Below are 24,948 nucleotides of genomic sequence, written 5' to 3'. Positions count from 1 at the left end.
TTGGAGGCTTCTACGGTGCACATGCACTGCCTGTGTAGCAAGGCAATTGAACAGTCAGCCACCGTTTTATTTTTGTTTCAAGTGGAAGTTCTTGTCTCTGCTCTTATATTGCTTCTGATTTTGGACCTTTTCATCACACATTTTTCCTGCAGGTGGGAGCTTATTCTCCCTACGTCACCCAAGAAGAGTCAGCAATCATGGCCAGATAGCCAAGCTACAAACATACCCCATGATATTCCACCATTGACACAGGAGTCAATAACAGCTGCTAAACATTACATGCAAAAAGGGAAGCCTATCTCTTGATCATATTCACCAGGAGACACCCAGTAAGCTTAACAACACAGAAACAAACACCCATTTAAGCATTAAAAAACCCACATAACTACTGGAAACGACAAACAAAAGATCTCAAACACAACAAATGATCTCAAAACATGTCCAAACACAGAAAAAAGTAACTGGGACAAATGCACTGGGGACAAAGGCTTCCCAGAAGAGGAAGAGCAGGTTCTGGATTTGCCTGAAAAAGAATTCATAAGAATGATGTGGAAACAAATTCAAATGCTCTGAAAAGGGGTGGAGGAAAACAAGGAAGAAGTCAGGAAAGTACTACAAGAGCAATCAAACAAGATTGATACAGCATTGGAAACAATTCAAAACCTGCAAAGAGAGGTCCAGATAATTAATAATAAAATATCAGAAATGCACAATACACTGAAAGGGGAAAGGAGCAGAACAGAAGAAAGAGATGGAAGCCAGAACTAGCGACCTGGAAGACAAATCTCTCAATACTGCTAAGATAGAAGAGCAAGCTGAAAAAAGGATTTAAAAAATCTTAAATTAAGAGAGTCTAAGATTCATGCTGGATAACATGAAGAACAACTTATGAATTATTGGCATTCCAGAACAGGAAGTATCAGAGAAGTCCACAGAGGAGATAGCTGAAGAGCTTCTGGAAGAAATTTTCCCTAACATCTTAAAAGATGAAAAGATAAACACCGAAGAAGCCAAATGTACCCCAGGAAGGACAGACCCCAAAAGAAAGTCACCAAGACATATAATAATCAAGCTCTCCAAAATCAAAGACAAGGAGAGAATCCTAAAAACAGCCACAGAGAAGAGAAGTGTCACTTACAAAGGCAAGCAAATCAGATTAAGCTCTGCCTATTCAGCAGAAACCATGCAGGCAAGAAGGCAATGGGGAGACATATACAAAATCCGAAAGAAAAAAACTGCCAACCAAGAATCATCTATCGAGCAAAACTATCAATCAAATACAATGGTGTAATCAAAACATTCCAGGATAAACAGAATCTAAGAAATTTTATCAAAACCAATCCAGCACTTCAAAACATCCTAAAGGGAGTTCTTTGGACTGAAAACCAACAAGAACTGACAACAACCAGAGATTGACAGGCGTGGCAACACCATGGAACTCAGTCGACAGATAGCAGAGTCCAGAATAGAACAAAACTACAACAAATTCAAAGGAGGTGGGAGGTCAACTGAAGATCAAAATAACATCCATGTCAAAGAAGGGATAAATGTAGGAACAGAGATCCAGGTGGTGAGGAGGACAGTTAGATTACAGGATACAATAGATTCTCTTAAATGGAGAGAAAAGTTAATAGACTATAAAATAATCCCAAAGAAAGTTAATACTTCACAACTTACCATGAAAATGAAATTCAAAGTAGAACAAGCAAACATGAAAACTAAGAAGAAACCGACAAGAAATACCAGGAAAAAACCCAAAACAAAACCAAACTCAGCCCAAGAAGGCATGCAGAACAAAGGAACAAACAGCATTACCAAACAATTAACATAATGGCAACAATTAATTCATACCTATCAATAATTACATTGAATGTCAATGGATTAAATGCACCAGTAAAGAGACAGAGTGGCGGAATGGATAAGAAAACAAGACCCTTCAATATGCTGCCTGCAAGAGACAAACCTTACAAACAAAGAAAAAAAAGAGACTAAAAGTTAAAGGATGGAAAAAAATATACCAAGCTAACTGCAACAATAAACAATCAGGAGTGGCAATACTAATCTCTGATAATGTAAACTTTAAGACAAAAACCAGCATAAGAGATAAAGGACACTATCTCATGATCAAAGGTTCAATTGAGCAAAAAGACACAGCCATAATAAGTATCTACGCTCCCAATGAGAGAGCACCAAGATTTATGAAGCAAACCTTACTAGAATTGAGGAAAGAAATAGGTAAGTCTACAATTATGTTGAGACATTTTAATCCACCACTTTCGAAAAGGGACAGAACAACTAGAAAGAAACTCAACAAAGTTACAGAGGAACTAAACAATACAATCAACCAACCTGGCCTCATAGATGTATACAGAGCATTCTACCCAACAACAGCACAATATACATTCTTCTCCAGTGCACATGGAACATTCTCCAGAATTGACCATGTGTTAGGTCACGAAGCAAGCCTCCATAAGTTTACAAACATCAAAATACTACAAAGCATCTTTTTAGACCAAAATGCTATAAAACTAGAAATCAACAATAAGAAGACCAAGGAAATACAGTCGAATACATGGAAACTGAGTAATACACCCTGCTGAAAAGTAACTCGGTAAAAGAAGAAATTAAATGTGAATTGACAAAGTTCCTAGAAACAAACGAAAATGAAAACACAACATACCAAAATCTTTGGGACACGGAAAAAGTGGTGTACAGAGGACAATTTATTGCAATAAATGTGCACATCCCAAAAGAGGAAAGAACCAAAATTAACCCATTAACACAGCATCTCCAACAATTAGAAACAGAAAAACAGAGGGAACCTAAAGTCACCAAAAGAAAAGAAATAATCAATATAATAGCAGAAATAAATGATATGTAAAACAGAAATACTATAGAGAGAATCAACAGGACAAGGAGCTGGTTCTTTGAAAGGATTAATAAAATTGACAAACCACTGGCAAAACTAACAAAAGAAAAGAGAGAGGGACACAAATAACTCGCATTAGAAACCACATGGGCAATGTCACAACAGAACCAAACAAAATCGAAAGGATAATAACAGAATACTATGAAGAGTTGTACTCTAACAAATTCGAAAAATTAGAAGAGATGGATACATTTTTAGAAAAACACGACCTACCTAAACTTACTCAGAGTGAAGTAGAAAACTTGAAAAGACCCATAACAAAAGAAGAAAATGATCAGGTCATCAAAAACCTCCAAACTAAAAGAAGTACAGGTCCAGACAGCTTCACGGGTGAGTTCTACCAAACATTCAGAGAACTGTCACCAATTCTACTCAAATTATTCCATAACATAGAGGAGAATGGAAAACTTCCTAATACATTTTATGAAGCAAGCATAACCCTCATACCAAAACCAGGCAAGGACATCACTAAGAAAGAAAATTATAGACCAAGAGCCCTCATGAACATAGATGCAAAAATTCTCAACAAAATTCTAGCCAAGAGAGTCCAGCAGCACATCAAAAAAATAATACATCATGACCAGTGGGTTTCATAAAATGGATGCAAGGATGGTTCAACATTAGAAAACAATCAATGTAATTCACCATATAAATAAGAAAAAGGAAAAGAACCACATGATCATATCGATTGATACAGAAAAGGCATTTGACAAAATCTAATATCCATTCCTGATAAAAACACTCAGCAAAATAGGAACTGAAGGAACATTCCTCAACATAATCAAGAGCAACAGCCTACAAAACCAACAGCCTACATCACTCTCAATGGAGAGAAACTGAAAGCCTTCCCTCTGTGAACAGGAACAAGACAAGGATGCCTTTTGTCACCACTCCTATTCAATACTGCTTTGGAGGTCTTAGTCAGAGCTATATGGCATGATAGAAAAATTAAAGGCATCCAAATTTGCATAGAGAAAGTAAAACTCTCTATTTGCAGATGATATGACCCTATACATAGAAAACCCCAAAGACTTAGTAAAAAAAAAAAAAAACTATTAGACATCACTGGAAGATTCCCCAATGTGGCAGGGTATAAGATCAACATACAAAAATCACCTGGATTCCTCTATAGTAACAAAGACAGTGCTGAAAAGGACATTAGGCAAGCAATATAATTTACAATAGCCACCCAAAGGATGAAATATTTAGGAATAAATGTAACCAGAGATACAAAGAACTTATACAAAGAAAATTATAAAACACTACTATAAGAAACCAAAAGAGACTTAGAGAAGTGGAAGAACATACCATGTTCTTGGATAGGAAGACTCAATGCCAGCACTGCCCAAAGCTATTTATACATATAATGCAATCCCAATCCAGATTCCAACAACATTCTTCAAAGAGATGGAAAAAACAATTACAAACCTTATATGGATAAGCAAAGCACTGTTTAAGAAGAAGAACAAGGTTGGAGGCCTCTTACTCCCCGATTTAAAAATTTACTACATGGCTACAGTGGTCAAAACAGCCTGGTACTGGTACAATGAAAGATACATTGATCAATGGAACAGAATCGAGAATCCAGAAATTAACCCATCCACATACAGTCAATTGATTTTCGACTGAGTGCCTAGGTATATTGCATGGGGAGATAGTCTCCTTAACAGATGGTGCTGGTAGAACTGGAAAGCGATATGGAAAAGATTTGAAACAAGACCTTTATCTCATGCTCTATACAAAAACAAACTCAGCATGGATTAAACACCTAAATGTGAATCACAAAATTATGAAGGTCATCAATGAAAACATAGGGACAAATATGAGGGTTCTAATTCAGGGCATACACTGACTACCAAACATTTTGAAAATTACACAAACAACAGTAGACAAAATAGATGATTGGTATATACTAAAAATTTAAAAACTTATGTGTATCAAAAGACTTCACCAAAAGAGTAAAAAGGGAACCCACAGACTGGGAAAAAATCTTTTGCAACGACACATCAGATAAGGGACTCATTTCTAAAATATATAGGAAACTACAACACAAAAAGACAAATAACCCAATTAAAAAATGAGCGCAGAACATGAATAGACACTTCACCAAGATATTTGGGCAGCCAACAAACATATGAAGAAATGTTTACGATCACTAGTCATTAGAGAGATGCCAATCAAAACAATGAGATATCATCTCACACCAGCAATAACAGCAACGATCAAAAAAGTAGAGGACAATAAATGCTGGCAAGGATGCAGACAGCCTGGGACGCTCCTACATTGTTGGTAGGATTGCAAATGGTCCAAGCACTCTGGAAAGCAATATGGTGCTTCCTCAAAAGGTTGGAAATAGAAATACCTTATCATTCAGCAATTCCTCTACTTGGTATTTACTCACAAGAAATACAAGCCATAACACGAGTAGATATATGCACACCAATGTTCACAGCATCAACTAAGAAAAAGAACCCACCCAAAAGGGGAAAAAAACCCAATAAAACTATATATGTAATTGCTGATCACCAGCCGGGATGTATGAGATGAGATGGGGGGGGGGATAATAGAGCACAGGGTAAGGAATACATACAGGAAAGCTTGGGTGCTGGGGGTGGGGTGGGGTGGGGGGCTGCAATACATAAAAAGGGGGAAGGGACTAGAAGAACAAGGTGGATGGGAGAACAGTTAGGCAGGTTCCCATGGGCTAAGTGGGATGGAGGTAAATGATGATGCATGCACAACCTTGGAATAACAGGGCTTTGGAATACAGGGATTGAGGCATGGTTTGCAAGGGTAAGAGGGGTATATAATGTTAAGATGCTTGGCTGTCTTTTGAATCTTGGTTTCCATTACCTATCATTGTAAAAAAGTGGTTACGAATCGGGCTGCGAACCTTAAGGTCAGTGGTTCGAAACTACCAGCCGCTCCGCGGGAGAAAGATGAGGCTTTCTACTCCCGTAAGGATTTACACCCTCGGAAACCCTGTACAGGGTCGCTATGGGTCGGCTCCGACTCGAAGGCACTTAACAACAACAACAACAATCATTGTAAAATAGGCAACTGAGGCGGAGAGAAAGGAATAGCCAGAATCATCGCTATAGAAAGCTTGTAAATCTGTCTTCAGCCTATAACTGATTGGAATACCTTAAAGGGGGCTAGAAGTTGCCCAGTGAAAGAGACTTCCTGTGGAGCCTTTACATTGTGCAAGAGCATAGGTGGAATCCAGAACCCCATCCAGAACTGACTGAGATAGGAAATTTCCACTGGAAAGGATGAGTCGACCAGCCAGAAGCGGCTAGAACAACAGAAGATACTTCATGAAGAAAGACCAGCAGGAAAAATCAGAAACAATAATGGCAATATGATTCACTGCTACAAGAACAAGTAAGCTGTTCGTTCGCCCAGGCGCCATCAAGGCAAGTGGTCGGGTCCCCTCAGAGCAAACTCCCTTCCAAGACTAAGACTCAAGGGGAATACACAGCAAGCATGTGGTCTGGCTGGTGACCACGTTGGTCACTGATAAGGGGAAGAGGGGGAAAAAACAGCAATGGAGTTGGGATCTAAGTCTGACCACATTCAATAAACTCCTGTGAACCCGGAAGGAGACCTGGATGGCCAGCAGTTACAGCAAGACCCGGGGACGACTGGGCCCATGGGAAGTGACATGGCCACAGAGGACTAGAGCAGAGAATGAAGCATCCAGTAGATATAAAGTAAGGGGAGATGCACAAGAACACTCATACTTGCAGACAGTACCCACTTGACCTGACTTCGATGGCTGGATGATCAGAACTCAACTAGAAGAAGAAAGAAGAAGGGAAAAAAAAGAGTAACCTACTATAATTTGATGAACTTTACCTATACGTATGGATGTAGTAGCTCAAAACAGGGAACAAATCTTGACACGAGGATCACTCCCATCCCACCACCCCCGGTACACAGGTTCGACAGGAATGGGCTACTTAGACAATGGTTACCCAAAATGTGTGTGTGGTTTGGGGGGGGGGGGGAGGCTAAAAAGGCAAGAAGTGACTGGCTTACAAGCTTTCAAGAGGAACCTTAGTTCCAGATGGGGCAGGGGTAGGTAGAACCTCCACTGTATGACTTCCAATCTGTTGGGACTGGGCTGGCGATAAGAAATGGGGATAAGATTCTTGTGGTATGATAGTGAATAACTGCCATCAGGAATGACTGTGAGGGTCGGAAATGTAGAGGTAGATGCTTTTTGACAAAAGGAGGGGAGTGATTGATTTTGCAGTCCAGGAGCGGAGGTCCCTGGGACCATCAAGTGAGAAGAGCGAAGAGTGGGACCCTAGCCAGAAAGGTAGTGACACCAGGCAGGCAAAAAGAGATGATGATGTGGACAGATGGAGTGGCTGGGGACACGGGACTCAGGGAGGGAGAGGGCTGTGTGCTAACAGCTGGGGGGCGGGCCTGTGGGGTATATCCTTGGTTGTTTGATGATGCATGGAGGGGACTGTAATCATTGCAATGAAACGAAATACGATAGGATGAATGTAAAACTGATGTTCTCCAATGTAAACCCATATAATTCACAATAAAAACTTAAAAAAAAAAGTCTTAAAAGAAGGGAAATGGGACGTAAAAAATTTATATAAATTTTATTATCTAAATATTCACTGATTTCCTTGCAGAATTGTTCAATTTCCTTATATGGACATATGTAAATGTAATATTCTGATAAAGGCCCTTTGTTGCTTTCTTTGAAGATAAATTTAGAAACACACTCATTGTTGCAAAGCAGTAACATATTTGTATGATGAACAGTATCGGATTTGCATCCTCTTGATGTGCCTAATACCTTGCTTATTATCATATACTGAATAATATCAAACATGGTGTTCTGTGAAAAAGTGAAACTCACTTGATATATAAATTAAATATAAATTTTTTGGTTAGCTAAATATTAACATTGCCAGTATTTTTGTGATAGCTGCTATGTTAGTATTATGTTAAATTATTATCAATTAGTATAATATTAAATGTATGCTACATTGCGTCTGCATGTATGCAAACTGTATTTTAAAGTTAAAGTTACAACTATTATTGTTCACAAGATTTAGTATATACTTTGTACTATGCTGTAAATGATATACAGTTATAAAGTAACTTGATTGAAAAACAAAAACACAAAAGGAAATCTTAAAATAGATCCAAAGAAAAAAATTATTAAAAAATAAATTAAGATGGAAGGCCCAAAATGACATAACTTGCATTTAAGAGCTTAAACTGCAACTATGGCAGTTCAAGCTCACTAGTGTCTCCTTGGAAACCCTATACAGGGTCGATATGGGTTGAAACCGACTCGACAACACTTAACAACAACAATCTATATAACAGTTGAAATGAAGTCACAAAAAAGAGACAGATGAGGAAGATTTGCTTATTTACGTTTCTAGATTCCCTGAGATACAAATACTATTTAAGAGCTCAAAATGAGGAAGCAAACAATTTTGCAGGACTTCACACAGACAGAGTTCTTTCTAAAAATTTTAATTTTGACTTTATACTACAAATCTTATCTTTCTAGACAGATCAGTAGCATCATTTTGACAGTCAAAACATCTTACTTCTTCTGGAGCTTCCCCTACAGGGAAGATTGTAAACACAGGGGTAAAAAATAGCAATGCACAAAAATTATATAATATAGAATGGTGACAGTGGTTGGTGGTAATGTGTCCTGTAGTCGGTTTCAACTCATAGCAACTCTGGACAGGGTTTCTGAGGCTACCCATCTTTGTTGTTGTTAAGTGCTGTCGAGTCAGTTCCAACCCAAAGCAACCCTGCGCAGGGTTTCCAAGGCTGTAAATCTTTATGGGAGCAGAAACCCTCATCTTTCTCCCATGGAGCAGCTGGTAGTTTTGAACTGCTGACCTTGCAGTTCGCAGCCTGATTCGTAACCACTACGCTACCAGAGCTCCTTTTACAGGAGCCGAAAGTCTCATCTTTCTCGCACTGAATGGCGGGTAATTTCAAACGTCTGACCTTGAGGTAGCAGCCCGACTCATATAACCACAACGCGACGAAAGTTTCTATTCTACAGAATAGGCAACCTAATTAAAAATGTAGATAATCTTATTCCCAATTCTGCAACATGCTCAACTGCTATGTTTGAACCCACTGTTGTTGCCACTGTGTTAATTCATCTCCTGAGGGTTTTCCTCTTTACCTCAAACTCTCTACCAAGCATGATGCCCTCCAGGGATTGATCCCTCCTGATAAAATGTCTAAATTATGTGAGACAAAGTCTCATCAACCTTGCTTTGCAAGAGCATCCTGGCTGTACTTTCTTTTTTTTTTTTTTTCACACTACAACAGGTAATTAATTTTGCTTTTCAAGGGCTCATATGGCAAACATTAAGCCAAGCATGTGCTGTAATCATGTGGGCCAAATCCACATATTTAGGAAAGGAAAAGCAGACTGTTATCCAAATACATGTGTAATAGCTAAAGTCTCATGCTAATCACATTGAGGTTTATAAATTTCTACAGCACAGAACTCAAACATCACAGGTCTTTTAGATCCTCTGAATGTCCTACAGAGTATCTGCACTCTTCTTGAGCTGAGCAAATTCATCATACTTCAGATTCTGGTTGATAACACTGGTTAACCCTCGAGTATTCAAAATGCATGGAAGGCTCATGAAGACTTCATTCTCAATGCCATACATCCCCTTCACCATTGTTGACACTGGATGAATCCTGCATAGATTTTTCAACATGGATTCAATCAAATCAGCCACACTTACTCCAAAAGCCCAGTTGGTATATCTTTTAGCTTGATTACTCCATAGGCACTTTGAACCACCATTTTATGCACTTCCATCCAATTTTCACTGTCACTGTTTCTCCCCATTTCTGGATTCAGTTCCCGAAGAGAAATCCCTACCACATTCACTCCATTCCACACTGCCACACTTGAGCCGCCATGTTCCTCCAAATTCCATCCATGGCAGCTGCTGGGGGGAATGCCAAGTTTTTCAGTGATAGGAATGAGAAATCTACCAGAATCCAGGTTACAACCAATCACACGGTGCCTGGGTAATCCACTTAGTTTCCAGGTAACATATGTAAGACTATCCACTGGATTGGAAACCACAATTATGATGCAGTCAGGACTGTACTTGATGACCTAAGGAATAATGAATTTGAAGACATTAACTTTCTTCTGCACCAGATTGAGATGACACTTCCCCCTCTCTTGCTGACAAACTCCTGCAGTTACCACCACAATCTTCTAATTGGCAGTCACAGAGTAATCTTTATCCGCTACAATTTTAGGTATTGGAGAAAAAAGCTCCCATGTGGCAGATCCATCATTTCTCCTTTTTGAGTTTATCTTCTAAAACATCCACAAGTTCAAGTTCACCAGCCACTTTCTCAGAATGCTGATGGCCTATGCCATCCATATCAACTTGTCCAACACCCACTATGTTGTTATTGTTAGGTGCCATCAAGTTGATACCGACTCATAGCGACCTTATGTACAAGAGAAAGAAACACTGCCTGGTCCTGGGCCAACCTCACAATTGTTGCCATGCTTGAACCCACTGATGATGCCATTTTGCCAATCCATCTCTCAGGGAGTCTTCCTCTTTTTCTCTGACCCTCCACCTTATCAAACAGTAACATGTCCAGTAACTTACTTCTCCAGTAACATGTCCCTCCTGACAATATGTTCAAAGTATGAGAGACGTAATTTTGCTATCCTGGCCTCCAAGGAGCACTCTGGCTGCACTTCTTCCAATGCAGATCTGTTGGTTCTTTTGGCAGCCCGTGGCACTTTCAATATTCTCCTCCAACACCATAACTCAAAAGCATTAATTCTTTTACGGTCTTCCTTATTCACCGTCCAGCTTTCACATGCATAAGAGGTTATTGAAAACACCATGGCTTGGGTCAAGTGCACCTTATTCCAAAGCTGACATCTTTGCTCTTCAACACTTTAAAAAGGTTTTGTGCAGCAGATTTGCCTAATGCAACACGTTGTCCGATTTCTTGACTGCTGCTTCCATGAGTGTTGATAGTTGATCCAAGAAGAATGAAGTCCTTGACAACTTCAATTTTTTTCTCCGTTGATAAGACTATTGTTTATTGGTCCAGTGGTGATATTTTTTGTTTTCTTTACATTGAGATGCAATCCATACTGAAGGCTGTGCTCTTTGATCTTCAACAGTAAATACTTTAAGTCCTCTTCACTTTCAGCAAGCAAGTATTCCCCACTATAGTGATCTTATTATCTGGAAGCGCTGCCTCTTTTTCTGTAACTGGTGCAATAGGCTTTTCCTTAAAAGTTACCATTGTGTACAGGAGAAAGAAGTCGTTCAAGATGATGTTAAATGCCCTGGCTGTACTTCTTCCAAGACACATTTCTTTTTCTTCTGGCAGTATGGTGGCACTGGTGGTGGTGTGCCATGGAGTTGGTTCCAATTCATAGCAGCTCTGTATAGGTTTTTCAAGGCTGTATATCTCTTTGGGAGTAGAAAGCCTCGTCTTTCTCATGTGGAACCGCTGGTAGTTTCGAACTGTTGACCATGAGATTAACAGCATGATTCATAACCACTACTCTACCAGAGCTCCTATCTAAGGTATATTTAATATTTTTGCCAACAATATAATTCAAAGGCATTGCTTGTTCTTTGATTGTCCTTATTCACTGGAGAGCTTTCCCGTGCATAAGAGATGTGCATATGAGGCAATAGAAAATACCATGGCTTGGTTCAGGCACACCTTAGTACTCAAAGTTACATCTTTGCTTTTGAATACTATTAAAGTGGTCTTTTGCAACAGCACATTTGACCAATACAATACATCCTTTGTTTCCTGACAGCTGTTTCCATGGACATTAATTGTGGATCTAACCTACGTGAAATCCTTGACAACTTCAATCTTTTCTCCTTTTATTGTCATGCTGTTCATTGACCTAGAAGTGAGGATTTTTCTTCTTTCATGATAAGGTATAATCCATATTGAAGATTGGATTCTTTGATCTTCATCAGTAAGTGCTTGCTTTATTTTCAGCAAGCAATGTTGTATCATCTACATATTGCATGCTGTTAATGAGTTTTTTCCCAATCCTGAGCTACATTCTTCATATAATCCAGTTTCTCAGTTTACTCAGGATACAGATTAAGTAAGTATGCTGAAAGGATGCAACCCTGACATTATACCTTTTCTGAGTTTATACTGAAGTATTCCCCTTTATGCTTGAATTACTGCCTCTTGGTCTATGTTGTGTTGTTATTAGGTGTCATCAAGTCGGTACCGACTCATAGCAACCCTATGCACAACAGAACGAAACACTGCCTGTTCCATGACCAACCTTACAAAAGTTACTCTGCCTGAGCTCATCACTGCCACCACTGTGCCAGTCCATCTCGTTGGACATCTTCCTCTTTTTCTCTGACCTTCCACTTTACCAAACATGATATCCTTTTTCAATGACTGTTCCCTCCTGACAACATGTCCGAAGTATGAGAGATGAAGTCTGGCCATCCTGGCTCCCAAGGACCACTCTGGCTGTACTTCTTCCAACATAGATTTGTTTGTTCTTTTTACAGTCCATGATACTTTCAGTATTCTCCTACACCATAACGCAAATGTTTCAATTCTTCTATGATCTTCCTTATACACTGTCCAACTTTCGCATGCATATAAGCCTTATGGAAAATACCATGGCTTGGATCAGGTGCACCTTAGTCCTCAACCTGACAGCTTTGCTCATCATCCGCATAATGAATTTTGTTCATAAGTCTTTCTCTAAACCTGATGCAACGTTTTTCTTCATGTAAACCAGCTCCTTGGATTATTTGCTCAGCATACAGACTGAATAAGTATGGTGAAATAATATAACACTGGTGGCACACCTTTCCTAATTTTAGACCATTCGGTGTTCCCTTGCTCTGTTCAAACAACTACCTTTTGGTACACATACAGGTGACTAATGAGCACAATTATGTTTTCCGAAATACTCATTCTCTGCAATGTTACCCACGGGTTGTCAAGAGCCACACAATCAAAAGCCTTGCAAAATCAGTAAAGCACAGATAAACATCTTTCTGTTATATTCTACTTTCAACCAAGATCCTTCTGATGTCAGCTTTGACATCCCTAGTTCTACATCTTCTTTTGAATCTAGTTTGAACCTCTGGGAGTTTTCTGTCAATGTATGGTTGCAGCCATTTCTATGTTACCTTTAGTAAAACTTAACTCTCATGGGATATCAATGATATTTTCTGATGATTTCCGCATTCCATTGTGTCAGCTCTCTTTGGAATGCGTACAAATACAGATCTCTTTCAGTCATTTGGCTAGTTAATTGTCCTCAAAAGTTCTTAGAATAGATGAGTGAGTGCCTTCAGTGCTGCATCAGTTTGCTGAAAATTTTCAATTTGTATTTCATCTATTCCTGGTGCCTTGTTCTATGCTAATGCCTTCAATGCACTTTGGATTTCTTCCTTCATGATCACTGGCTCTTCATCATATGCTACCACTTACTGGAAATAGTTGAGCAACAACTATTTCTTTCTGATACAGTGACTTCCACCTTCTTTTGAGGCTTTCTGCATCGTTCATTATTTTTCCCATAGAATCCTTCAATACTGCAAATCAAGGCTTGAACTTTGTCTTCAGTTCCCTCAGCTTGAAAATTGCTCAGCATGGTTTTCTAACTCAAGATCTTTGCACATTTTGTCAGAAAATATGACTTTGTCTTCTGGAGCTGATATTTGAAGTTTTCTGTTCACCTCTTGTTTCTGAGTCTCTTCTGACATCCATTTTAGTCTTTTCATTCTTTCTTCCTTGTCTTCGCCATGACCTTTTGCTTTCTTCCTGTATGTTCTTGATGTCTTCCCACAATTCTTTTGGTATTCGGTCTTTAATGTCTAATGCATCAAACCTGTTCTTCAGATGATCTCTAAATTCAAGTGAGATATATTCAAAGTCGTATTTAGGCTCTCTCAGACTTGTTTTAATTTTCTTTAGCTTCAGTGTGAATTTGCTTATGAACAATTAATTATCTATTCTGTAGTCTGCCATTCGCCTTGTTTTGACTGATAATGTGGAGTTTTTCCAAGATCTCTTTCAACAGATGTGGTCAATTTGATTTCTGTGTATTCCTGCTGGTGAGGGCCATGTGTGTTGCCATCTTTTGTGTTGTTTAAAAATGGTACTTGCAATGGAGAAATTATTGGTCTTGCAAAAATACTCTCATGTGATCTCCAACATCATTTCTATCCAAGGCCATATTTTCCAACTAATGATCCTTCCTCTTTGGTTCCAACATTTGCATTCCAATTGCCAGTAATTATCAATACATCTTGATTACATGTTTGATCAATTTCAGACTGAAGCTGTTGGTAGAATTCTTCAATTTCATCATCACTGGTTTTAGTGGTTGGTGCGTAAATTTAAAGAACATGGTATTAACTGTTCTTCCTTGTAGGTGTATGGATGCTATCCTAACATAGACAGTTTTGTATCTTATGACTGATCTGGATATGTTCTTTTTGATAATGAATGCAACACCATTCCTCTTCAATTTGTCATTCCCAGCATAGTAAACCATGTGACTATCAGATTCAAAATGGTAAATAACCAGTCCATTTCAGCTCACTAATGCCTAGGATATCAATGTTTATGTACTCCATTTCATTTTTGAGAATTTCCAATTTTCCTAGATTCATACTTCATACATTTCATGTTCCGATTATTAATGGATGTTTACAGCTGTTTCTCTTCATTTTGAGTTGTGCCTCCTCAGCAAATGAAGGCCCCAAGGCATCTCAGTCAACTCTACTTTGAGCAGGCAGGTCTTCTCCAGTTGCATTCTGAGTGCCTTCCAACACTGTATCTGACAATATTATGGTGTTCTTCATCATGTTTCAATATTCAATAATATGGTGCTGACAGTGTTCCACTACTATTCATAAGGTTTTAACTGACTAAATGTTCAGAAGCAGTCCATCTTTCCTTCTTCCTAGTCTGTCTTCTTCGTCTGGAAGCTCAGCTGAAACCTAGCCACCATGGGTGTCCCTACTGGTATGTTAAATACCCGTGGCATAGTTTCCAGGATCATAGTAACTCAAGATCTTTGCATATTTTGTCAGAAAATATGACTTTATCTTCTGGAAAGCCACCACAGTTTCACAAAGTGACAGACCAGTGGTCTATGCATAGTTAGTTTTCTCATGAACATAATCAAGTGTTCTAGAATTCCCATTCTTCGCAATGTTATCCATGGTTTGTTATGACCCACAAACTCAAATGCCTTTGTATAGTCAATATAACAAAAGAAACATCTTTCTGGTATTCTCTGCTTTAAGCCAAGATTCACCTGATGAAAACAATAAAATCCCTTGTTTCACATCCTCTTCTGAATCTGACTTGTTTTTCTGACAGTTGTCGTTGGACTGCTGCAACCACTTCTTAATTATCTTCAGCCAAATTTTACTTGCCTGTGATACTAATGATAGTAGTGTTCAATAATTTCCTCATTCTTTTAGATCACCTTTTTTTGCAACGGGCACAAATATGACAAGTCTGTCAGTTTGTTGTACTGTGTTGGCTTGTGTATGGCTGTGATGCTAGAAGCTATATCACTATTTCAAATACTATAAAAGTCATCCTTGGTGGCAGGTTTCAGTGGTGCATCCGCACTTAGATGAGGAAGAAGTACCTTGTCAGTAACAACCTTACAAAAAGCAGTTGAACACTGTTTGATACAGTGCCAGAGAATGAGCTCCTCAGGTTAGAAGTCACTTAAAATACAACTGGGATCAACCTTGATGGCATGAAAAGAGTAGAGCTTTCAAAACCTTCACATCCTGATGTGGCAGGACTCAAATGAGAAACACTTTAAACATCCATTATTAATCAGAACATGGAATGTACAAAGTATGTACTAGAACAACAGAAAGTTATCAAAAATGAAATGATCCCAAAGAAAGGTGAGCCAGTGGAACGTGGAAATTATCAAGCACTATCACTAATACCACATGCAAGTGGAATATTGTTGACGATCATTCAAAAACAGTTGCAACAATAAACTGACAGGGAACTGTGAAATTGTCAAGCCAGATGCATAAAAAGATGTAGAATGATGGATATCATTGCTGATAGTATGGATCTTAGCTTAAAGCACAGAATACCAGAAACATATTTAATTGTGCTTTATTGACTGTGCAAAGGCATTTGAGTATGTGGATCATAACAAATTATGGATGACTTCTGGAAGAATGAGAATTCCAGAACACTTAATTGTGCTCATGAGGAACCTGTACATAGACCAACAGGCAGCCATTGGACTAGAGCAAGGGGACATTGACTGGTTTCAAATCAAGAAAGGTATTCTTTCACCATACTTATTCAATCTGTATGCTCAGGAAATAATCTAAGAGCTAGACTATAAGAAGAATGTGGCATCAGGATTGGAGGAAGACTCATTAACAACCTGTGATATGTAGATGATACAACCTTGCTTGCTGAAAGTGAAAAGGACTTGAAGCCCTTACTGGTAAAGCTCAAAGACCACAGCCTTCAGTGTGGACGAGACCTCAACATAAAACAAAATCCTCACAGCAGGACCAGTAAGCAACATCATAACAAACAAAGAAAAGATTTCAGTTGTCCTGTGTAAAGTTGGTACCCACCATCCCTCCCACAGGAATCCACTGCAATGGCAACACAGAACCTGCAAAAGTCAGTCAACCTGGATAACGGTAACCCTCTCTCTGTGGTAGAAAACTAGGATAAAGGTACCTCCTCCAGGCCTTGGGGAAGGAGATTGCTCAAGCTGTTTTCACAAAGAAAGAAGGCCAAAGGCCACAGGATGGGACTCTCATCACCACATCATAGAGTTGTCACTGTCAACAGCAGTTACTGGATAGAAAAGTTTAGGATCTGCATTTTGTACTGTTCTTTCCAATTCCCGCATCTGAGTCTCTACCTGCTGAGCCTAGACTTACCATCCACAGGGGGCTGGGCCCCAAACCAATAAAAGCCATAAATAATTATAAAAATTGTAAATAAAGATTAAAGGTGGTAAAAAAAGAAATGAAATGTTTGAAGATAGTTATATTAGGCATTAATGAGCTGAAATGGACGTTTTGAATCAGATAATCTAATAATTTATTATGTCAGGAATGACAAATTGAGGAGGAATACCGTCACATCTCTAAAGAACATTTCAAGATCTCATCTGAAGTACAATGCTGTCAGTGATAATACCCATGTACTTATCAAGAAGTTGTTAAGTGCTGGTGAATCGATTCCAACTCACAGCGACCCTATATAGCAGAAAAGGGAAACATTCGGCCATAAAACTTATTTGGTCTAGGCCTGCAAAGCTGACTGCAGTTCTAGCCATCATGTTGTTGTTGTCGTTAGGTGCTGCCAATTCCGTTCCGACTCACAGAGACCCTGTATACGGTTTCCGAGGAGTGACTGGGTGAACTCGAACCACCAACCTTAATAAATAAACGCTTAATAAGCGTAGAGATGCTAAAGCAAATGGAAGAAATGAGGAGGTCCAAGAATGAACAGAAAATTTCAAAATCAGCTCGAGAAGATAAAGTCAAATATTACAACAAAATGTGCAAAGATCTGAAATCAGAAAACCAAAAAGGAAGAACATGCTCAGCATTTCTCATGCTGGGGGAACTAAAGAAAAAATTCAAGCCTCGACTTTCGTTATTGAAAGATTCTCTGAGCAAATTTTTGAATGATGCAGAAAGCAACAAGAGAAGATGGAAGGAATACACAGAGTCACTGTACCAAAAGAAAATGGTTAATGTTCAACCATTTCAAGAAATAGCATATGATCAAGAGCCAATGAATGATAGACATTAAGGAGGAAGTCCAATGTGCATTGAAGGAATTGGCAAAGAACAAGGCACCAGGAACTGATGGGATAAAAATTGAAATCTTTCAAGAAAGTGAGGTGGCACAAAAGGCACTCACTCATCTCTGCCAAGAAATTTGGAGTCGACTATCTGGCCGACTTATTGGAAGAGATCCATATTTGTGCCCATTCCAAAGAGAGGTGACAAAATGGAATGCGGTAATCATCGGACAATGTCTTTGATATCCCATGGGAGTAAAGTTTTACTAAAGGTAATACAGTAATGACTGCAAGCATACATTGACAGAGAACTTCAGAGGTTCAAGCCGGATTCAAAAGAGGCCATGGAATGAAGGATATCACTGCTTACATCCTACGGATCCTGGCTGAAAGCAGAGAATATCAGAAAGATGTTTACCTGTACTTTATTGACTACGTAAAGGCTTTCAATTATGTGGATCATGACAAAGTATGGGCAACATTGTGAAGTATGAGTATTCCAGAACACTTAATTGTGCTCATGAGGAATCTGTACCTGGATCAACAGGCAGTTGTTCGAATAGAACATGGGAATACTGAATGGTTTCAAATTAAGAAACGTGTCTGAAAAGGTTGTATTCTTTCATCATACTTACTCAACCTGTATGCTGAACAAATAATCTGAGAAACTGGGTTATATGAAGAAAAATGTGGCATCAGGTTTGGACAAAGACTCATTAACAACCTGTGATATGCAGATGATACAAGCTTGCTTGCTGAAAGTGAAGAGGAATTAAAACATTTACTGATGAAGATCAAAGAGCAAAGCCTTTGGTATGGATTGCATCTCAATGTCAAGAAAACAAAAATCCTCACCACTGGACCAATAAAAGCATTCTTATCAATGGAGAAAAAATTGAAGTTGTCAAGGACTTCATTCTTCTTGGATCAACTATCAACACTCATGAAAGCAGCAGTCAAGAAATCAAATGACGTATTGCACTAGGCAAATCTGCTGCACAAGACCTCTTTAAAGTGTTGAAGAGCAAAGTGATGACATCAGCTTGAGGACTAACGTGCGCCTGACCCAAGCCATGGTATTTTCAATAACCTCGTATGCATGCGAAAGCTGGACAGTGAATAAGGAAGACCATAGAAGAATTGATGCCTTTGAGTTATGGTGTTGGAGGAGAACATTGAAAGTGCCATGGGCTGCCAAAAGAACCAACAGATCTGTGTTGGAAGAAGTGCAGCCTGAGTGCTCCTTGGAGGCCAAGATGGCCAAAATTCGTTTCTCATACTTTGGACATATTGTCAAGAGGGACATGTTACTGGAGAAGGATATCATGTTTGGTAAGGTGGAGAGTTAGAGAAAAAGAGGAAGACCCCAAAAGAGATGGATTGGCCAAGTGGCAGTATCGATGGACTCAAGTGTGGCAATAGTAGTGAGGTTGGCCCAGGATTGCGCAGTGTTTTTCGTTCTGCTGTGCATTAGGTCATTATGAGTCGGTACCAACTTGATGGCACCTAACAACAACAATCTACCTATGCTGCCAATATCTCTATCCTGCCATGAATATGGTAGAACATATAGGAGACAAAATTCTTAAGCATAACCAAACACTTTGAGGAAAATCAGGCACTGGATCCGGGCGCTCAAGACCATAGTTAAACACCAAGGTCAAGCGGCATCATAGTGCACAATGACAGTGTTCTACATCTTACTTTTGTAAGTAGCACCTGGGGTCTAACAACCTCATGAGTGGCTATCTAAGGTGCAGATATTGGACTCTCCCTGTTCAAAGCAAAGAACAGTGATGAAAATCCAAGACACAGGAAAATGATCAATACAATGTACTACAAAAACATTGGCCTCTAAAATACAAAAACTCAAAGAAGTAGACAGTTTCCCAATAACACTACCAAGTTCTCTGAAAGGGATCACATTAAAGGGTCCTGGATAGAATGGGAGGGAAAAAAAGTGGAATAAAACTGAAAGTTATAAAAATGGGAAACACAGGGATAAAGTAGATGCTTGATGTTACATTGACAGGAATACAATCAATGAAATGAAACAAGACATATTGCATTAGGCAAATCTGCTGCAAAAGACCACATTAAAGTATTCAAGAGCCAAGACGTCAGTTTGAGGACTAAGGTGTGACTAATCCAAGCCATGGTATTTTCAGTTGTCTCATATGCATGTGAAAGTTGGATGATGAATTAGGAAAACCTTAAAAGTATTAATTCATTTGAGTTATGGTGTTGGTGAAGAATACTGGAAATACCATGGACTGTCATAATAATCTGTCATGGAAGTTATGCAGTCAGAATGCTCCTTAGAAGTCAGGATGGTGAGATGTGGTCTCTCTTACCTAGAACATGTGAGTACCACTTGAGGAATAGGTATTTGGATAAGCATCCCAAAACACATCCTAATCAGGAGATTTTCTGTTATGATCCAATGAAGAAAACGAAGTTTTGTGCTATTTTGCGTGATCACAATATCAATTGGGTTGATTGTACCAAAGAATTAATGTACACATTTTAAGAAACTGCACAGTGTTACATAGTGTTTTATAGGAGTCTTGTGGCACTGGACTGGTAATCATAAGGTCGGCAACTCAAACCCACCAACTGCTTCAAGAATAAAGATGAGGCTGTCTGTTTGGATAGATTTACCAAATAAAGATTTACAACCTGAAAAACCCAAAAGGAGCAGTTCTACTCTGTCTTACAGTATCACAATAGTCAGAAACAACTCGATGGCAGTTTGGTTTTGGGGTTGGATATGTGTCGGCAGTGTATCTTATTTGGTGAAGGTGCAGCTCAGATGCTTCACCTGTTTTGGAACTGGGTAATTATTGTTGATTTGTTTTCTGCATGTTTTGTATATAACCCTTTATGTGATTTTTTTCTCCCTCTATGGTTAACTTTTCCTTCTCTAATGAGTGCCTTTTACATAGCAAAAGTTTTAAGTTTTAATGAAATCCAACTCATCAACTCATTTTTCTTTTTGAATTTTAGTGTTAATCTCAAAAGTCACAACCAAAACCAAGATCACCCAGATTTTCTCCATTGTTATCTTCTAGACGATGTATGGTCTTATATCTTACGTTTAGATTTATGGTCCACTTTTGGTAATTTTTCTGAAATACGTTAATTCTTTCTTTACTCATATTCAAGAACTGTTGGTAAGTGATTAAAGCACTTAGCTCTCAACTTATTAAAGTTCTGAAGTTTGAACCAACAAACCACTCTGCAGGAGAAATATGCAATAGTCTGTTTCCATAAATATTCACAGACTTATAAATTCTACAGGGCAGTTCTACTCTGTCCTATAGGATCACTATGTGTCAGAATCAGCTCCATGGCACACAATAACAAGCCTGCATATCCAGGTGTTCAGCACAATTTGTTAAAAAGACTACTTTTCTACTGAATTGCCTTTGGTCTTTCGTAAAAATTGACTGTTCTTCCATGAGTCTATTTCTAGGCTCTCAATTCTGTTCCACATATCTACTTGTTTTGTCATGAATAACACAATGGTCATTTAAATTTTATTTACATTAACTATTGCAGTGAGGTGGAGTCTGTTGTGGCCCTGCAGGACAATGCACTGAACTACAAGGTCAATTTGAACCACAAGATCAGTGATTCAAACTCACCAGCAGCTCCTTGGAAACCTTTTGCAGGATCGCCACGAGTTGGAACCAACTCAACAATCATGAAATAATTTGGTAAGACTTTGATTGGTACTTTGTGAAATCTACAATACTGTTGTTGTAAGGTTTTGTCAAGTTGGTTCCAACTCACAGTGACCCTATACACAACAGCACCATTCTCAGAACTGTTGTTACGTTTGAGCCCATTGCTTCTGATCTGTGCCAATCCATCTTGTTGGGATCCTCTTCTGTTTTACAGACCTTCCACTTTACCAAGCCTGAAATCCTTCTGCAGGGACAGGTCCCTCCTGATAACATGTACTTAGTATGAGAGTTGAAGTCTCACCATCTTAGCTTATAAGAAAGACTGTGACTGCATTTCTTCCAACACATATCTGTTTGATCTTCTGGCATTCCATGCTATTTCAATATTCTTCTCCAACACTATAACTCAAATGCATCAATTCTCAAAGCTTCCTTTTTATTGTGTAATTTTCTCATGCATTTGAAGCTACTGAAAATACCATGGCTTGGATCAGGGTCACCTTAGTCCTCAAACTATTATCTTTGCTCTTGTACAAATTAAAGAGATCTTGTTCAGCTGCTCTAATGTGTTTTGATAGTGGATGCCAGCAAAATAGTCTTTGACAACATCAATCTTTTCTACAATAATCATGATGGTATTTATTGGTCCAGTAGTGAGAATATTTGCTTTTTTTACACTGAGGTGCAACCCATACCAAAGGCTGTGGGCTCTGGTCTTTATCAGTATGTATTTTAAGTCCTTTTTGCTCTCAGCAAGTAAGACTGTACCATCTGCGTATTACAGATTGTTAATGAGTCTTTCTCCAATCTTGATAACATATTCTTCTTCATATAATCAGACTCATGGATTATGTTTGTGGATTGTATGTTCAGCATACAGACTAGGTAAGAATGGGAAAAGAATGCAATCCTGGCGCACACCTTTCCTGATTTTAAACCACTCAGTTTCCCTTTGTTCTCTCTGAACAACTGTCTCTTGGCAGTTGTTTCCCAGGTTCCTCATGAGCACAATACGTATTCTGGAATACCCATTCTTTACAATGTTATTCCTAGCTTGTCATGTTTCACACAGTTGAAAGCGTTTGCATAAGTCAATAAAGCATAGGTAAATATCTTTCTAGTATTTTCTACTTTTAGCCAAGATCCATCTGATGGCAGCAAAGACATCCCTCATTCCAAGTCCTTGTCTGAATCCAGCTTGAATTTCTGGCAGATCCCTTTCAATGTACCACGACTCTTCTGTTCTACAGTCATTAGTGTCTAATGCACCAATCTGTTCTTGAGATGATCTCTAAATTCAGGTACGGTACGTTCAAGGTCATAGTTTCGCTCTCCTGGGATTGTTAGTTTTCTTCAGCTTCAGCCTGATCTTGCATATGAGCAACTGATGGTCTATTCCACAGGTGGCTCCTGGTCTGATTTTGGCTGATGATAGGAGCTTTCCTACCAACTTTTCCCACAGATGTAGTCAATTTGATTTCTTTGTATGCCATCTTGTGAGGTTCATGTGCAGAGCAGTAACCTTTTTTGTTTAAAAGGTATTAGTAATGAATCGGTCTTGCAAAATTCTATCCTGCGATCTTCAGCATAATTTCTATTATTTTCCAACTACTGATCCTTCTTTGTTTCCAAACTTTGCATTCCAATCACCAGCAATTATCAGTACATCTTGATCGCAAGCATGATCAATTTCAGATTTATGAAGCTGGCAGAATTCTTCACTTTCATATCACTTTAGTGACTGGTGCATAAATTTGAATACTGGCGGTATTAACTGGTCTTCCTTGTATGTGTATGGATTTCATCCTATCATAGACAGCATTATACTTCAAGATAGATCTCTAAATGTTATTTTTTATAATGAATGGGATGCCATTCTTCTTCAATTTGTCTTTTCCAGACCAGTAAACAATTTGATTGTGAGATTCAAATTGGTCAATAACAGTCCTTTTTAATTCACTAATGCCTGTTGTTGTTGTTAAATGCCGTCCAGTCAGTTCCGACCCATAGCGACCCTGTAAAGGGTTTCCGAGGGTGTAAATCTCTACAGGTGTAGAAAGCCTCATCTTTCTCCCACGGAGCGGCTGGTAGTTTCGAACCGCTGACCTTAAGGTTTGCAGCCCGATTCGTAACCACTACGCAACCAGAGCTCCTTTTGCCTACGATACCAATTTTTAGACACTCCATTTCGACAACTTCCAATTTTCCTAGATTTTTACTTTGCAAGTTCCATATTCCAATTATTAATGGATATTCATAGCTATTTCTCATTTTGAGTTGTGCTCCATCACAGAAAGTCTCAAAAGCTTTATTCCATTCTTATCATCACAGTGAACTCTACTGTGAGAAGGCAGTTCTTCCCCAGTTATATTTTCAGTGCCTTCCAACTTGAGGGGCTCATCTTCAAGCATTATATCTGACAATATTCTGATGTCATTGATAATGTTTGAATATTCTTATATTATCTGACATTGTTCCACAGTGACTCATAAGATTTTCAGTGGCTAAACACTAAGCCTCTCCCTTCTTCCTAGTCTGTCTTTGTCTGGAAGCAGGTGACCTTGCTGGTATTTAAAATACTATTGGCATAGCTTCCAGCACTTCAGCAACATGCAAGCCATCACAGTATAACAAACTGACAAGCGATTGGTGGGAAAAGAATTGATACCCTAATAATGTTAAGTCTTCTTACCCATAAACATCATGAACATGAAATCTCTCCATTAATTTCTTTCATCACAGTTTTAGTTTTCTTCATATAAATCATTTCATATTTTATTAGATTTATATCTAAGTAGTTCATTATTTTTGGTGCTAATGTTGATTGTGTTTTATAACTTCAAATCTCAACTACTAATTACTTGTTGCTTATTCATAGATTGTTGCTGTTTTAGTTAAGTGGCACTGAGTACTGGCTTTTAGAAAAGCAATTACATGTACTTTCAATAAGGTGAAATAAATGTATTTGTGAGAATTTGAGCTTTATCAGACAGATTGATATATGAATCAAAGTTATGCCAATGAAAAACCCTAAGAAAAATACATATCTTTAAAAAACTTTCTAAAGGTGAAAAGAAATAATATCGTTTTAGGTTCTGCTCCCGTAAGATTTACAGCCTCGGAAACCCTGTACAGGGACGCTGAGTCAGTTCCCACTCCATGGCACATCACCACCACCACTGTTCTGGCATGTGACCTTATACTAATAAACTGTTAGTATACAAAGTTTGATTTATGCTTTATATATTTCATTCAAAGAACATTATTTTGTAATAGTTATCTTCAATTTATCCATAACCACAAAAATAAGAAATAAATAATCAAAAACTTACACTTCTTTCAAAACGGTAATCTTTACCTTATTAAAATATTTAATTGATACATAAAAACATAAAACTATAAGGTAAAATTCTCTATTTTCAAACATTCCCCTTTATAGATTTAATGACTACTCTTTCTGATTTCTTTAT

At 38.5% G+C, this 24,948-nt stretch overlaps 1 protein-coding gene and 1 pseudogene across 1 annotated transcript in view; both read right to left on the bottom strand.

Annotated features, from left to right (window-relative positions):
• The window catches only part of ZNF280D (zinc finger protein 280D), a 123,932-nt gene that overhangs the window by 67,029 nt on the left and 31,955 nt on the right, over nt 1-24,948 (bottom strand).
• On the bottom strand, nt 9,469-11,251 carry LOC102821845 (annotated as a pseudogene).

Source organism: Chrysochloris asiatica, unplaced genomic scaffold, assembly GCF_000296735.1.
Source record: "Chrysochloris asiatica unplaced genomic scaffold, ChrAsi1.0 scaffold00004, whole genome shotgun sequence".
NCBI lineage: Eukaryota > Metazoa > Chordata > Mammalia > Afrosoricida > Chrysochloridae > Chrysochloris > Chrysochloris asiatica.
The sequence above is the reverse complement of the archived record's forward strand: the minus strand, read 5'-3'. Positions and strand labels throughout refer to the sequence as shown.